General features: G+C 35.0%; 1 pseudogene; it reads left to right on the forward strand.

The window, feature by feature from the left end:
* LOC141401819 (lachesin-like) overlaps positions 1–18,180 on the forward strand; it is an 88,319-nt pseudogene that overhangs the window by 35,130 nt on the left and 35,009 nt on the right.

Below are 18,180 nucleotides of genomic sequence, written 5' to 3' on the forward strand. Positions count from 1 at the left end.
AACTGTACTAAATGTTACCCAAGAGCACCGTTTAGAATATCAAAATAATACCTACAAAGCCATACAATTTATTTATTAAACCGTAGTTCAATCATAAATAATAAACCATCTGTAGTGGTTGTAAAGCTTGAGAACTTCTCCAGATGACCTGTTCTTCTGTTCTAAGGGAGCTTTTCAAAACAAACGGCGACATATTTTATAGTACAGTTGTACAGAACCGCCTAAAAATATTCTAAATCGATTGCAGAATTCAACTGAAGCTAGGAATATGCTCAAGTATTAATTATATTAACAAATAATTTCGGTTGTTACTAAAATTCTTTGTATTTTGGCTAATTTAATTTTTTAACAATGTAAACGGGATTGATTATTTTCTTATTCCATTATTTTAAATTGTCGACAGAATGGACTACCTCTTTTTGGGTCGGAGATATTTTTAAATTAATTAGCTGTATAACTTGCCAAAACCCTCAAATTACCGAAAATCGGGAGGTAGCGTTATATGGGGTCTACACCAAAACATGGTACTACAGTATCGAACAAAACATTTGCAACTGACACATTTACAATTTACAACTAAATTTACAACTATAATATTTGTAAAAACCAGCTTTTCCAGGTTTTAAGCATTCAAATATTCTTCATACTTCGAAGAAAACAAAATACCGTGCGAAATTACGTATACCCAGTTTTTTGTCATACAAACGATGTGGACGATAGGAACTGCGTAGTGAACTAGATCGTCCAATTGAACTAGTTTGCCACAACTTTAGTCTGTATACACACAACTCTAGTCTGTATATTTTTTCTAAGGTCAACTCCGATACAAAACTAACATTTTTCACTTCTGTCGTTTTATGGAACCTCCATAAATGAGCCCAGTATGGGGCCGTTTTTCATAGCAGATCCTCGTTTTATGGACCCAAAAACGTAAAAAAACATTAAATTTATGTTGTGCGGGCTTCGTATTCAACTATAAGCTATTCTTGAGGATGATCCTAGATTATATTCTCCCGTTATAAGACTTTTAGGCCTTTTCCAAACTTATCGAGTGCCTAATAAAAATTAAATTAAAATATTCTGTTCCTGTTCATAATGTAACTTTTCCAGATTTTTATGTTGATGTACTCAGTCCTAAAGAGACCGTTAACAAATAAAAATCTGGATTTGACACAAAAATAATGTGAAAGGTCATAATTTGGAGCCTTATTTATATAGTGAGGGAGAGAGCTGCAATTGATTTGCTTTGCTAAAATATGTTATATTTTATAGGGTACAAAAATTTTTTGTGGGTGTTTCCTTCGGGGTATAAAGAAAAATGTTTTGTTCAATATTGAGAACTCTTGGTAGATAAGTCTTCCGCGCAATAGAAGCATCAAATGTCAACTTATAACAAGTGCGGACAAAAAATACAGCAAAAGTTCTCAAAATACCGAAAATCGGGAGGTACGCTTAAATGGGGCCTATACTAAAAAGTAAAAATATTGAAAATATTTTAGCGAGAATGTCAAATTACGGGTAATTCCGTCGAACATTGTAGCTAAAACTCTCAAAATACCGAAAATCGGGAGTATCGTTATATATGGGTTATAACAAAACATTGACCTATGTTGACGATTTGGTGGAAAATTTCGTGACCACTGAGAATCTCAAATGTCAAATTACAGCTAGTTCGGTTAAATATTGTAGCTAAAATCCTCAAAAAAAAAAAAAAACAAGGGAGATACCGTTATACGGGACCTATGTTGAAGATTTTTGGTGGAGAAAATTCGTGGGCATTGAGAACTTCAAATTTCAAATAATAATTTTTGGAATACATGTTTCTTGGTCACCAGGAAATTTAAATATCTAATTATAGCTACTACGGTTTGAAAATGGGGCCGAACCATCAAACTTCCAGAGATTGGGCAGTACCCTTATATGGGGGCTATAACAAAACGTGGACCGATATAGCCCATCATCTAACATGATGTCTGCAAACAAAAGAGCGCCCTACTTCTATATTAGTGGATCCTATATGGTAATTTTCAAATTTCTTTTAAAATTCCATAGAAAAAAAATTAAATATTTTTTTGGCGAGCACATCCGCCATTTTTGGTACATGGGTTACGAAAAAAATCGTGGTTTCAAATCTTTTCGCGTTCACAAAATTGGATGCTGCACTCAAAAGTTATGGAGGGTTTTAATCTCTTATAAAGAAAAAATATTTGAAAATTCCTATTGTGTTGTAATAAGAACATGTATATATGAATCGTTAACAGCATTTGATATCTATGCGTAGATGCTAAAATAGTTGTTAAATTTATTTTTATTTTCGCGGAAAATCAACAAATAATGAACAAATCATGGAGTAAATTTTATTTATTCTAACTCAGAGTCCATAAAAATCTCTAAACAAATAATTTAAAAATACGTACATAATCTAGACAACACGTAGAAAAATGTGAGACCAAAATTATAAAGATCGTGTTTATAACTTGCATATTACAGCAACAACAAATAACGGAAACTTATTGTTGGGAATTATTTCAAAAATATTTTTATACCCTACACCACTATGTGGAAAGGGTATTATAAGTTTGTTTTGGTAAAAATCCATGTAACACCGCGAAATATTCGTCGGAGACTCCCAATGTGGTATACCAATCTTCATATCTCGGCGAGATAAAGCGATTTTGAGATGTGTGTCCGTCCGTCCATCCGTGTGTCCGTCTGTCCATTATAAATTGTAATCAAACTCCAGGCCGCAATTATGGACCGATCGTCACGAAACTTGGTGTGGAGGTCGGTTTCATATCAGAATAGATCGCTATTTTAATTGGTGATGATCGTGAAATATTTAGCGGGTGAAATGGACCAAAAACAAAATTTTTTTCCGATTTTGTAGCTGCTCTGTTGGTGGCAATATAAGCCCGATCGCATCGAAAATTCGAACAAGGTAACAGTATGTGACCAAGAAGATGCTTGCAATTTGAGATGGTGATCGGATGATGTATAGAGGGTTAAATGGACCACAACTTTTGTGTGAAAACTGTGAAAATTTTTAATATACCGGTTATATCTTTATTCCTGGAAAACACATCCCGCCCACGGAAATAATATTTGGAAGGCCAACTTTTGCCCTTTCCATTGATGTCAATTATGTTGATGTACGTGATCAGATAACACGGTTACAGCCTAATATATCCAGTTTTTTGTTTGTAGTGTTATCATAAACACTCTAGAGGTCGCAATTATAGCTCAATAGTCACGAAATTTTGCAGGAGGTAAGAGTTTAGGTCGCAGAAGATGACTGGTATTTTGGATAATGATCTGATATTACTTAGCGGGTGAAATGGACCATTACTTTGGTATGAAAAATATTAAAAGATTATTTTTGTCAATATTTTAATTCCTGGAGGGCATGTACCGGCAAAGTAGCCTACATATGGAAAAAGAACTGCTGACCTTTCCGCTGATGCAAATTGCATATAATGTGTCTGCTATATAACGGGCCTACTGTCTATTATATAATGGGTTTTGTGTAGAGAACCATATTTTCCTCCGATGCTACAAATTTGCTATAATAGTCTGATCGGCGCGAAATTTTATGTACGGTTTGGATTTACGCCAAAGAAGAAGCTTGCAATTTAAGATGATGATCAGATAAAATTTAGGGTGTTAAATGGTAGAAACTTTTGTGTAAAATTTGTATTACATCCTGAACGTCAACGTGAGTTATATTTGGAAGACGATCTATTAACATACATTAACATAATTTATATACGTGGTCTGATATACCCTATTATATACAAGTTAACCCTATTATATAGGAGGATCCCACAAATTCCTATTATATACAAGTTAACCCTATTATATACGAGGATCCCACAGTTTTAATTGTGTGCAGTGTAATTACATTCACTCTAAAGCTCGCAGTTATAGTTCAATACGGACAAATTTATGCACGAGGTAAGAGGTTTGGTCAAGGAAAATGCTAATAATTTTGTATAATGATCGGATAATATTAAACCAAAACTTTTGTAAGAAAGATATAAAAATTAAATTTTGGCTCCACATGGTCTCTCTTTTTATGTAAATTATATCAATGTAGCGGTTAGATAACGGAAGCACTGTCTAACATATAAACCAATTTATTTTGGTTTGCTTGTAACGAACTACATTTAGTTGTTATGCTACAAAATGAAATTCCCACAATTTAAATTGTTGCAAATTGCAATGATACAGTATTCTTGAAATGTTTGTGCTTCCTTTCGTCAAAAGTAATGTAATGCCTAAAAAATTGTCGTTTTTCCATTGGGTGATTGGGTAAAAATCAGCGAAAACTACTTCTAAATGTCTTTTGATATTTCTTTCTTTATAGAAATGTTAATTTGTGGAAAAAAACATGTATGTATACATATAGCCAAAACGGTATATGAGTACATTATAACATAAAACAAAATAACACCTAACGTTTCCAGTAATGACGGTGTATGTATGTGCTATATCTCTGGTATGTTATCGTGTATATCAATTTTTGTATGTATGACCAGAGGGCAAAAATATGTCGCAATCATATAAAATTATTTCAGTGGAAAACTAGTGCGCAGGGGAAGTGGTGTAGGGTATCACATGGTCGGCCCCGTCCGACTATAGTCCTCTCTTACTTGTTTTTGGTTAAGTACGAAAAATTTGAAAAAAAAAATTTGGGAGTTATTCTATGATTTCGCTAAATTTCCACACAAATCCTGAAGTATTTTGCTTAAACTTCTACAAGAAAAGTAATTAGTCATCGTGAAAGTATATTTGCTTTCTGTGATAAGCAATAGAAATAAGAAGTAGAGAGTAATATTGAAAATACAATCAAAAAAAAAACATAGAAGTTAAAAACCGTATAATCCGCGAATCCGTTTAAATCAGTTGAGGTGCACGTGATTTTCGGATACAGGGAGTCCATGTCTATCAATATGCATGGATTTTCTCATGTTTCATTCAGCGGCCAAAGTGTGCCATCAGTTGCATCTTGCTATTCAAAAAACCTTCAAGTGGGCAAAAATTACGCGATGTGCATATGAGTATAAGGTGCATCCTATTTCAATGGTCGCCTATTAAAAATACGTGAATATAACTTATTTTAGACAGATTCGCCAAGGACTGCGGATGTGCCACCACATTCTATTTTGGGATAAATAGGGATATTACTCCCGAATCTTTGTAATTTGTGACACACCTTTTTGGCAAATATTATAAGCGCGTATAAAGGATTACATTTCTGTAAAAATAATCAAAGAAAATCGCGGTTCAATTCGCGGAATTCTCAAAATATATTTTTGCAGATTTTCCTACTTTCAGGGTATCTGTATCTAGCGTTTTAGTGGATGCATTCGAACGCGGAAGGGCTTATTAGATCCGGCACGTAAAAAACTAAAATCACGCGGGGTTGAGGGGTACATGTACGACATTTGTAAATTTTAAAGCCAAAAAATAGGTTTTTTCAAAAAATTTACGCACCAAATTTTCGCCTTTGGACTTCTATTAATAGGAAGCTGTACGGAGCACACTCATGAGATATACATCGAACGACGTGGAATCGCGAGTTCTACAATCCTATATACTAGTTTCGATTATTATCGAGTTGCACCCTCTAATTATAAGAAAAATTCGAAAAACACTGAAATCAAAACTTCAAAATGTCAGCATCAATTTTAGAGGGATGCAGTGTATATATCGAAAAGTCATACACTAGAACCATGTTGCCCAAGGGGTCTTCTTTAGTTCTCTCTTTGAGCACAGGTTTGAGTTTTGCGTGGTTTGGACAGAAATCAAGAAAGAACACAAAAAAACTTGTAAACTTCAACACATTTTTTCCCATTTTTTTATATTACCACCAACGCAGCTTCCACGAAAATTATTTGTTATGGTCCATATTATGAGATCGTGGCTAAAACACTTCAATTAATATAAATATATTAATATTTTTTATACCCTACACCACTATGTGGGGAGGGTATTATAAGTTGGTTTTGGCCAAAAAGTTTGTAACGCATCGAAATAATGGTCGTAGACCCATACTTATATATATCAAAATGAATGTCTCGACGAGCTGAGTCGATCTGGCTATGTGTGTCCGTCCGTCAGTCCGTCCGTCCGTCCGTCTGTCCGTCTGTCCGTCTGTCCATCTAAACCTTGTAATCACGCTACAGGCCGCAATTTTGATCGGATCGTCACGAAATTTTGGATGTTGATGGGGGTCCCGGAGGGGAAGAAGCCTATTGATTTTGGTGATGGTCGGATAATATTTAGGGGTCGGAAAGGGCAAAAAACTTAGGTGGATAAAAAGACAACGTTTTTTTCCAAAGCCAATATCCCAGCTTCTATATGGGGTATACCAAAAGCAAAATCTGACAATGAAAGCAGAAAATATCACCTTTCCAATGATTTAAAGTAGGTGCTCGTAGGTGATCAAACAACGAAGATATCGCAATAGTAGCAAATAAAACCCCAATTTTCATTTTTGCGATTTTAATTATATTGACAAATATCACAGCTTTGGTTGAAAAGTTTCCAAAAGCAAAGCCTGGCTATGAAAGTAGAAGATCCCGTCTTTACAATGATGCAAACTAGGTCGGCGTAGGTAACCAAATAACGGAGATATCGCAATAGTCGGTAATACATCCCATTTTTCTATTTTTTTGGAAATCACGCTACAGGTTGCAATATTGATCGGATCGTCACGAAAATTTCAGGGTTAATGGGGGTCTCACAGATGAAGAAGCATATTGATTTTGGTGATGGTCGGATAATATTTAGGGGTCGGAATTGGCAAACACGTATTTGGAGAAAAGTCAACATTTTATTTCAAAGCCAATATCTCTGTTTCTTTAAGAGGTATATCAATAGCAAAACCTGGATAGGAAAGTAGAAAATATCACCTTTACAACGGTGTAAAGCAGGTTGTCGTAGGTGGTCAAATAGCAAAGATATGGCAATAGCCGATAATGCATCCCATTTTTCGATTTTTTTGTAATCACGCTACAGGTCGCAATTTTGATCGGATGGTCACGAAATTTTGGGGGTTAATGGGGGTCCCAAAAAGAAAGAAGCCTATTAATTTTGGTGATGGTCGGATAATATTTGGGGGTCGGAATGGGCAAACACTTATTTGGAGAAAAGTCAACATTTTATTTCAAAGCCAATATCTCTGTTTCTTTTAGAGGTATATCAAAAGCAAAATCTGGCAAGGAAAGTAGAAAATATCACCTTTACAACGATGTAAATTAGGTTGTCATAGGTGGTCAAATAGCATAGATAAGGCAATAGTCGATAATGCATCCCATTTCCGATTTTTTTGTAATCACTCCACAGGTCGCAATTTTGATCGGATCGTCACGAAAGTTTAGGGGTCAATGGGGGTCCCAGAGGAAGAAACCTACTGATTTTAATGATGGTCGGATAATATTCAAGGGTCGGAATGGGCAAATACTTATTTGGAGAAAAGGTCTACGTTTTATTTCAAAGCCAATATCTCTGTTTCTTTAAGAGGTATATCAAAAGCAAAACCTGGCAAGGAAAGTAGAAAATATCACCTTTACAACGATGTAAAGTAGGTTGTCGTAGCTGCTCAAACAACAGAGATATCGCAATAGTCGGTAATGCATCCCATTTTCCGATTTGTTTGTAATCACGCTACAGGTCGCAATTTTAATTGGATCGTCACGAATTTTTTGGGAGTTGATGCGGGTCCCACATAGGAAGAAGCCTATTGATTTTGGTGATAGCCGGATAATATTTAGGGGTCGGAATGGGGAAAAACTCATTTGGAGACAAATTCAAAGTTTTATTCTTTGTGAATATATTGACTTCTAGTAGGGGTATTCCAACGACAAAGCCTGTCAACGGAAGAAGAAAATATTACCTTTACATTGGTGTAAAGCAGGTTGGCGAAGGTGGTCAAAACAGGGAGATACCACAATAGTCGGTAATGCATCCAATTCTTCCATTTTTTTGCAATCAAGCTACAGGTCGTAATTTTGATCGGATGGTCACGAAATTTTGGTTGCTTATGGGGGTCCCAGAGACAAAGAGGCATATTATTTTTGGTGGTAGTCGGTTTATATTCCCTAAAAGAAATGTTTACCAGTGAAAAGCTTATGCACAGGGGTAGTGGTGTAGGGTATCACATGGTCGGCCCCGTCCCGACTATAGCCTTTGCTCACTTGTTAAAATATATTAACAGTTCGCGACTTATTAAATGGTGAACCTCAACTTCAACGATTGTAAAACTTTTTTGAATATTACCATATGTACTTTATAGGGTCGCAAGTGATTATTTCAATGCGTTACAAATGAAAAAACAAACTTAAAATACCCTCCATATTATGGTGGAGGGAATAAAAACAGCTCACGCACAAATTCAATTAAAAATATTTCTAGTTGAGCTTTTTTGACAAACTTTTGGAATTATGATAAGCTGATTTATAACTGAAAATAAGCTTTGGAGCCTCACGACATAAACTATATGGCATAACCTTTTGTTTCTCACTAAATTTATCATTTTTGTAAATTTATCATTAATGTACGTATCTCATTGAGCTCGACAGAATTTCCGCACTTGGAAAGATTAATGTATCTAAGAATTTTTCTTTAAAATTCGAGTGTTTTTTTCTTCGATCTTCCCTATAGCTTTCTAATACTTAATCAACCCGATCATGAATTAAAAAACCCGTGAATTTTGTCTCTATGCCGTTGCTACTTAAAGGAGATGGTGAGAAAACTCACGGGGAGTTGATATTCATGATCGGGCTGAATTTATTTCCTTCGAACATATATAAATCACATTATTATTGGCAAGTCTACGTTACCACACAATTCTATCATGGGTATTAGGACATGTTTCGCGAAGATTTTTGTTTTATTTATTACGCCAGAGGCTCCCTGCAGATAAGACTTACTTCCCAATATAGACATAATTGGAGACGTGTGTGTTTTCTATTTGCTGACCATACAGAGGCATATTTCCAAAAATTAATTATATCTTTTATTTATTTTTTGTTATTGTCGTTTGTTATTCATACCATATTAGCCATGTTATGTTGTGTTGGATATTTTTGCTTGTTTTTTTCATTTCCAGTTATGACGAATGAACCTCGTTTTGCTCAACCAATACCAAATGTGACAGTGCCTGTTGGACGTGATGCCAATTTACCCTGTGTAGTGGAGCATTTGGGCGGCTATAAGGTAAGCTAAACATTTTTTCCTATCCATACCATGAACTGAACATCTCGAAAAGGGCTATCTTTGCATGAATTACAAACAAACGTTAATTTAATGACCTCTGCAATATGCCAGTCATCAAAATAAATTATCCCATCATTTGTTTATTGTAAAACAAGGGTAGAGCGTACGTTGGCTTTAAACACACAACCCCAAAGTAATAAATTTATTGGAGAGAAAAGGGTTATTGCAACTATTTAAAAGGTCGGTATAATTCAAATGGAATAATTATAATATTTTTGGGAGAGATTAGAGAAGATTTTTCTCAGCAATTTGTCATAGTTTGTCCATTTTAAAGCGTTTATGTTATGCAGATTAAAAAATACGTAACATTACCCACCAGTTAACAAAAGATCCAAAAACGTGGAGGAACAATTTCAGAAAGTGAATTTTTATGCCATACTTTGAAGTGAAATACTGCTAAAATTTTTAAATGTAGGAAATTGGATGTTGGAATTGATAAAAACCCGAATATTCCTGGTAGATTAACGACACGCGGCCTCCTTTTTTCGTAGAATCCGAACGTGGGGCAATGGTTCGTTGATTTACGTGGTGGCTATAATCTTCTTAGATTCAATTAGTACACGCAGAAAAATGTATGTTAGAAATATGTTTGGATCCAAACAAATATATGTTTGCGACCGGTTGCAAACAAATATATGTTTGGATGCAAACATAATATGTTTGGGTCCAAACAAATATATGTTTGCAACATTTTGTAACATATCTCAATTTGATATGTTTGGGTAAAACATATTTTTTATGTTAGACATCTTTTTCATGGGTGGAGAGAGGATGTTTGTCAACGAGAGTAATAACAGTGCTCTCGCGGCTGCGAAATGCTGTTTTATAATAAAGAGTTGTGTGTATTGTATAATAGAAGACGAAGAAGCGAAGAAGGGGGCTTTGGTGCTTTGATGGCGTGTATGCGTCAAACTCGTGTGTTTCTTGTTTTGTTGTTGTTAACCAATGTAGTAGGCGCAGAGGATAAGAAGAAATGGTATGAATTACTTTGTTTTTTCTTTCTTCAGTGTTTTAGTTGTCAGCGTAGCGTTAAGACGGTAAAGTAAATGAATAAATCAGTGTTTTGTGTTTTCTTAAAGAAATTGTGTTTTTAGTAAATTTAATGTCCAATACATTTTATAATTGAATCGAAAAGTTGAATGGAATTATTTGATTGGACAAGAAAGAAATCGCATTTAATATTGGTAATTACATACATATGTATATTTGAAATATGGTATATCCATATTTATTTATTACATAATCATTTGATTCCAGATGCCGATTCCCCACTGATGATGTCAACTTTGAGTACAATTTGTTTTATTTCACAACTAAGGAGAAGCGTTCAACTACGTTTCTATATATTTTTCCTTTATAAAAGTGTGACTATTTACAAATTATTTCAATCAGTTTTTCTTTTATTAAAGTGTGTTATGTATTTCTTTGGAATTTTGTATGTACCTATGTGTCTGTTGTTGTTGTGCCTTTCAATAAACAAAAACACCAACATTTGTGTGTATATTACATTTTAAACTGTTTTACATTGAAATCTACGCTCCCTTGCTCTTAGTAATCGCCCACTGGTGCTTGTGTTTGTTTTTTTTTTTTGTGGGTTTTGGGTTAGTATTTGTTTGCACCCAAACATTTAAATTGTTTGGACCCAAACATTTAAATTGTTTGCACCTAAACACATAAATTGTTTGCACCCAAACATAAATTTGTTTGCACCCAAACATTTAATTTGTTTGCACCCAAACATCTATTTGTTTGCAGACCCAAACATAGATTATGTTTGGGACTGTTTCAAACATATATATGTTTGCTGCAAAATATGTTTGGGACATATGTTAGAGAGGCCGTTTTTTTTTGTTGCGTGTATGTGTAATATACCGTTATAAAGCCACTCCACTCAAGTATTACAAGCCGCACATGATTTGATGTGTGACGTATACATTGGTAAAATATACATAATTATTTAATTAATTCTCTTTCGAGTTGAGCTGTAAGGCCTTTAGAGATACATTGAAAAATTAGGAGTCTACCGAAGTCCCACGCATCCAACCATCACACTACGTTTCACGGGTGGTAAAGCCGATCTTCAGGTGTATTAGGATGTTGTTGTTGTGGCAGACGAAGGCAAAGCTTGGAAACTAGTATATATATATAGCACTTCATTAGATAAATGTATATGCGAAATTATGTCAGTTAATTGAAACTCCAAACTTTTCCTATAGTCCTGCTTGGTCATCCCATTTTTCAATGTTCACAAATACTATGGTAAGTTTTATTCCTACATCATTAGTAATTGCTCTTCAATATCAGAAGATTTTATTTTTGATTTGATCATCAATTATTGTCTACTAAAGTTTTGACAAGTTGATGGTGGCTTAGAACGCTAAGACGCCGGCAACCTTGACACTCAGTTGTCGGAGACCCAGGTTCGAATCCCAGCCTGGCTCATGCTGAAATTATTTTTTATTTTTGCCTTATTAAGGCGAAGGCCATTTATAGTGATATTTAATTAATTCAATTTCGAGTTAAGCTTCGGTGGACTCCTAATTTTTCAATGTATCTCTAAAGGCCGAACAGCTCAACTCGAAAGAGAATTAATTAAATATCACTATAAATGGCCTTCGCCTTAATAAGGCAAAAATAAAAATATACATAATTATGTTAAGGGCTTAAGCCTGATAAGTCCACATTGCCGCTGTCACCCCGATGAATGCAGATCTCTGTATGCTGTATAGTTTTTGTCTTGTTTTGGTTGAAGTTTCAATCTCATTTGATTGTTTTCAAGTCTGGATTATTACCCCAATGGCTTAAACTTCATCATTACTTTCTGTTACAGAGAGTAATGTATTTCAAAACGAACTGACAGTGTTGCAAAATGTTACTGATCGCTACCAATGTCATGATTTCATCCCGGCGAAGGGAATTATCAATTGGCTCTTCAGCTTTTGCTTTTTTAATATAGTTTTAGTTAGTTTTTATAGTTTTTTTCTGTTTTTTCCACTGTCGGCCAATGTAATAGTGCTCCATATGTGAGTATGGGTTTAATTATGCTGACGTACATCCATAACACCATTCTAGGTTTAAGGTCCCAGCGCCTCTCAAACATTCTGCGGCATGTGAAGTATGCAACGGTTGATTTATGCGCACGATGTTCCATATGAAGGTTTCCAGTACAGTCTTAAGTAAGGATATGCTTAGGTAGTTGGCGTGATCTGGCCACTTCTTGTGGCCCAAGTATCCAGTGTTCATGATATTACTACGCACGGAACGAAACGAACCAGAGACTAGTATTACCACGTCGTCCACTTATACAACCACCTTAATCCACATGTGGTCAAGTTTGCTTAGTAGGACCTAAGGCAGTGGCGAGATCATACCTCCTTGTCGAGTTCCTCGATTAACGTGCCTTAAAATCATGTTATTTCCCATTGTGGCAATAATGACTCTACTCAGCCGATAGTTATCCAGCTGCTGATGAATGGACTCACATCGAAGTTTTCAATTGCTGAGGTGCTGACGTTATTGAAGGCCCCTTATATATCCAAAAAGGCTGATACATGGACTCGTCGAATTTGTCCGTGTTTAAAGAACTTCTCAGTAGGATTTATCTGTCGAGCGTCCTTTAAGATGTTTAAGGCATGTTGAGCAGAAATGATGGAAGGCTTAGGGGTCCAAAGTCTTTTGAAGTTTCGCGACTACGTTGTCCTGCTTTGGGTATGAAGTCTACCTGTCTCCAATGCACTAGCTATACTTTACAGCATTTGTGGTATAATACCATCTGACACCGGAGTGTTGCTTTAGTTTATTCCTCTACACGCAGAGAAAAAAATATGTTTGATCCAACAATATTCCAAGAGCAAAATATGTATTGTTAACATATTGTTGGATTCCTCATGTAGTATTGTAAATCCAAAAATAGTTTGTGTCAACTGAACAATATTTCTCTCTTTTCTTCGAAAATTTGTTTCTCTTCTCTCGCTATTCGATGCCGTGTTGAAAAAACAATTTTGGTGAGTTGTGGTGTGTTTGTATGACATGCTGCCTTTACCTTTGTTTTTGTGTGTATGTACTTGTGAGACTCTTGTTATACCCTATACCACAATGTGGAAAAGGGTATTATAAGTTTGTTTTGGTAAAAATTCATGTAACACCGCGAAATATTCGTCGGAGACCCCCAATGTGGTATACCAATCTTCATATCTCGACGAGATAAAGCTATTTTGAGATGTGTGTCTGTCCGTCCGTCCGTCCGTCCGTCCGTCTGTCCATTATAAATTGTAAACACGCTCCAGGCCGCAATTATGGACCGATCGTCACGAAATTTCGTATGGAGGTCGGGTTCAGATCAGAATAGATCCCTATTCTTATTGGTGATGATCGAGAAATATTAAGCGGGTGAAATGGACCAAAAACAAAATTTTTATCCGATTTTGTAGCGGCTCTGTATGTCGCAATTATAGTCCGATCGCCTCGAAATTTTAAATAATGTAAGATTATATGACAAAGAAGAAGCTTGCAATTTGGGATGGTGATCGGATGATGTTTAGAGGGTTAAATGGACCACAACTTTTGTGTGAAAATTGTGAAAATTTTTAATATACAGCTTATATCTTAATTCCTGGAAGTGACATTCCGGACAAGTGAGATATACTTGATAGTGGAACGCTTGACCTTCCAATTGACGCCAATTATGTTGGTGTGTATGATCATAAAACAGAGTTACAGCCTAATATATTCCGTTATTTGTTTGTAGTGTAATAATAAACTCGCTAGAAGTCGCAATTATACATCAATAGTCACGAAATTTTGCACCGGGTAAGAGTATAGGTCGAAAAAGATGCCTACAATTTTGAATGATGATCTGATATTCTATAATTACTTTTGTATGAAAAGTATAAAAATTTTATTTTTGGTCGATATTTTAATTCCTTGAGGACATATATATTTCGTAAAATAGCCTACATATGGGAAAAAACTACTGACCTTTCCTCTGATGTAAATTGCAATAAAGAGTTTGCTAGATAACGGGCCTACTGCCTAATATATAAAGGGCTCTGTGTAGAGAACCACATTTTTATCCCATGCTACATATTGTCTCTCCAAAAGTTTATGTAACACCACGAAATATTCGTCCTAGACCCCTTATTTGGTATGCCAAAATTCATATCTCGACGATATAAAGCGATTTAGCGATGTGTGTCCGTCCATTAAAAATTGTAAACAAGCTTAAGGCCGCAATTATGGACCGATTGTAACGAATTTTTTAAGGAGGTTGGGTTCGGGCCAGTATAGAAATGATTAATTTTTGCTGATGATCGTGAAATGTTCAGGGAATGAAATGGACCAAAAACAAAATTTAATTAATTTTAGCGGCTCTGTAGGTCAAAATAATAACCCGCAAAATTTTAAACAAAGTTTGAGTTTATGATGAAGAAGAAGCGTACAAACCAACGTGAAGATCAGATAATACTTAGCGGGTTAAATGGACCAAAACTTTTGTGTGAAAATTGTGAAAATTTTTAATATACAGCTTATATCTTAATTCCTGGAAGTGACATTCCGGACAAGTGAGATATACTTGAAAGTGGAACGCTTGACCTTTCAATTGATGCCAATTATGTTGGTGTGCATGATCAGATAACAGAGTTACAGCCTAGTATATTCCGTTATTTGTTTGTAGTGTAATAATAAACTCGCTAGAAGACGCAATTATACATCAAGAGTCACGAAATTTTGCACCGGGTAAGAGTATAGGTCGAAAAAGATGCCTACAATTTTGAATGATGATCTGATATTCTTTAGCGGGTGAAATGGACCATTACTTTTGTATGAAAAATATAAAAATTTTATTTTTGGTCGATATTTTAATTCCTTGATGACATATATATTTCGCAAAGTAGCCTACATATGGAAAAAAACTACTGACCTTTCCTCTGATGTAAATTGCAATAAAGTGTTTGCTAGATAACGGGCCTACTGCCTAATATATAATGGGTTCTGTGTAGAGAACTAAATTTTTATACCATGCTACATATTGTCTCTCCAAAAGTTTATGTAACACCACGAAATATTCGTCCTAGACCCCTTATTTGGTATGCCAAAATTCATATCTCGACAAGATAAAGCGATTTAGCGATGTGTGTCCGTCCATTAAAAATTGTAAACAAGCTTAAGGCCGTAATTATGAACCGATTGTAACGAATTTTTTAAGGAGGTTGGGTTCGGGCCAGAATAGAAATGATTAGTTTTTGGTGATTATCGTGAAATGTTCAGGGGATGAAATGGACCAAAAACACAATTTTAACCAATTTTGTAGCGGCTCTGTTGGTCAAAATAATAATCCGCAAAATTTTAAACAAAGTTTGAGTTTGTGATGAAGAAGAAGCGTACAAACCAACTTGAAGATCAGAAAATACTTAGCGCGCTTAATGGACTGAAACTTTTTGTGTGAAATTGGTAAAAAATTCAATAACGTAGCGGTTAAACAACGGAAGTGGTAGTACTACATAAGTGGGTTTCATTACATTTTAGTTTGTGTGAACTAAATTTTCCTTTCCTGCTACAAAAATGTCTTTGTCATGCTAGATAACTTTTTGGTTTTGGTCATAAGTATTATACATTACATCTCTGATATTTGATAATTAAATTTTCACAATCATTGAAAGGAAGTTCCGTGGAGAGCGATTGTCCAGGGATAGTGGTATAGGGTATCCCATGGTCGGCTCCGTCCGACTATAGACTTTTCTTACTTGTTTTTATTTGTTTCTGTTTTGTTTCATTCTTCTTTCCTTTTCATGTTTGTTATGGTGTTTAATTATTCCTTATGTTGTGGTGGGTTCTTGTTTCTTTTTGTTTCTTTTTGTTTGTCTTTGTTGTCAGCCAATGCAGCAAACCATGTATTGTGTTCATCAATGATTGCAATATTATACGCGACATTTATATCCAAGTGTATATGAGAAGTATATGCACTCAAATCAAAAATTTCTGGGCTGGTTTTCTGTATTGACAATACTTTTTGTAAACAAAATTAGATTATGATAGTTCCTACAATCGGTATTGTTAACGATTTTAACAATATTGCGGAAATTCGAAAGTTGTTTTTGTTTTCTATGTTTGGAACAAAAGATGGTATTTTTGGATTTGGATTACAATGTTTGAACAAAACAAATACATTTTTGGAACCAAAACATATATTTTTGTTCCAACAAAAGCGAAAAATATTTTTTCTCTGCGTGTAGCAGGTTTTATATCCACTGTCCGGGAACGTAGATGGTTTTGAGAGATATTGGCTTTCTCGTTATCATTTACACTTTTAGAATACGTGAGCTTGTCCGCCTCATCTCGTTCGTACACCGTACCGTTTGCACCATTCTTGACGATTTTTTTGAGAATGTGTATTGACTTTTAGTATAGGGCTTTCCAATCGTCGGACGGTCTTTTTTTTAAATAGTTGTTTGTCTATCGTTCGGGACGGACAGTGTCGTAGTTTTTGTATTTTGCTAATAATGTGTTTCAAAACTGTTTCCAGTACTGACTGCACTCAGTTGCCAGATTGCAACCGAAGGGTTCTGTTTGGGGGTTGGTTTTTTCATTTGTAGTTTTTTTCCATTTATAGCTCCCTTGTCCCTTCTGGGATGTTTAAGGAACAATTATTTGTTTATTATATACTAGTGGACCCCGCGAACTTCGTCTCGCAGTCTGTTAGGCATTGAACATGACGATGTTTGTTTAATTATTATAACTATGTGGAATACCCGTGGTTAATGGGAAATAATTGTTTGTTTGAACTATTTGCAGTGGTTTCAAATCTGTTTTATATACTCGACACTTAAAAAAGTTATCCCTTTTCACTAAAAATATAATATTAAAAACTTGAAGAAGCCAATTGTAAATTCCCTTCGCCGGGATGAAGTCACGATATTGGTAGAAATCATTAAATAATTAATCTCTGTAATAGAGCGTAGTATGAATATAAGCCATTGGAGTAATATTCCAGACTTAAGCAATCACGTGATTTAGAAACCTTGACCACTAAGTTCAGAAAAAAATCTTTTTTTTGTACATAATACGGATCGCACAGGCTAGACTACTAATAAATAAATATTAATAATAACACACTAGTCATCCTCGGTACAACTTACTCACAACCATGATATAAATGTGTAAATATATACATATATGTCGCTTATCCAACTGGTAAAAAAAGCCTCATTCTTTCTAAACCAAAATATGCATCTATGTTGAAATCTGGAATCTATGTTACCACTGGAAACCTCAAATGTCAAATTATATATAGTTCGATCAAAAAACGTAGCAAAAATCGTCAACATACGTAATATCGGGTGATATTGTTATATAGGGGCCATACCATACATTGCTCCTACATTGATAATGTTTGGTGGAGAAGTTTTGTTACCTATTCAAATCTCAAATATCAAAATAAAGCTAGTGCGGACAAAAAATGCAGCTAAAATGTTCAAAATAGTCAAAATCTGGAGGTACCATTATATGGGGGATATACCAAACGTTAACCGATATTCGAACTCAACCTGGATTTGAAAAAATTTACACCCGGGTGCAAAATATAGCATTCTAAAGCAATTATTGTGGACGCTAGAGTGATTACGACAGACGGCGAGACGAACATGACTACATGTACAGAATTTTAAACTGATCATGAATATATGGAGACGCAAATGCGTATGAGTTACGATCGAAAAACAAACGCAATATACCCTGGGATTCTGCAAAATACTCGAAATTGTGATATAAAAATTTAGTAGTCCATCTTAAAAATCTTCTTAGAAACCAACATAATGTACTCATCGCTGGATGCCGGAGGGTAAACGGACCCAGCAAAATTTATTTGAAGTTGTTCCTTGTGAAGTAGTGATTGAATAGTTTTTT

Source organism: Musca autumnalis, unplaced genomic scaffold (assembly GCF_047663935.1).
Source record: "Musca autumnalis isolate F117 unplaced genomic scaffold, ASM4766393v1 scaffold_4, whole genome shotgun sequence".
NCBI classification, from domain to species: Eukaryota; Metazoa; Arthropoda; class Insecta; order Diptera; family Muscidae; genus Musca; species Musca autumnalis.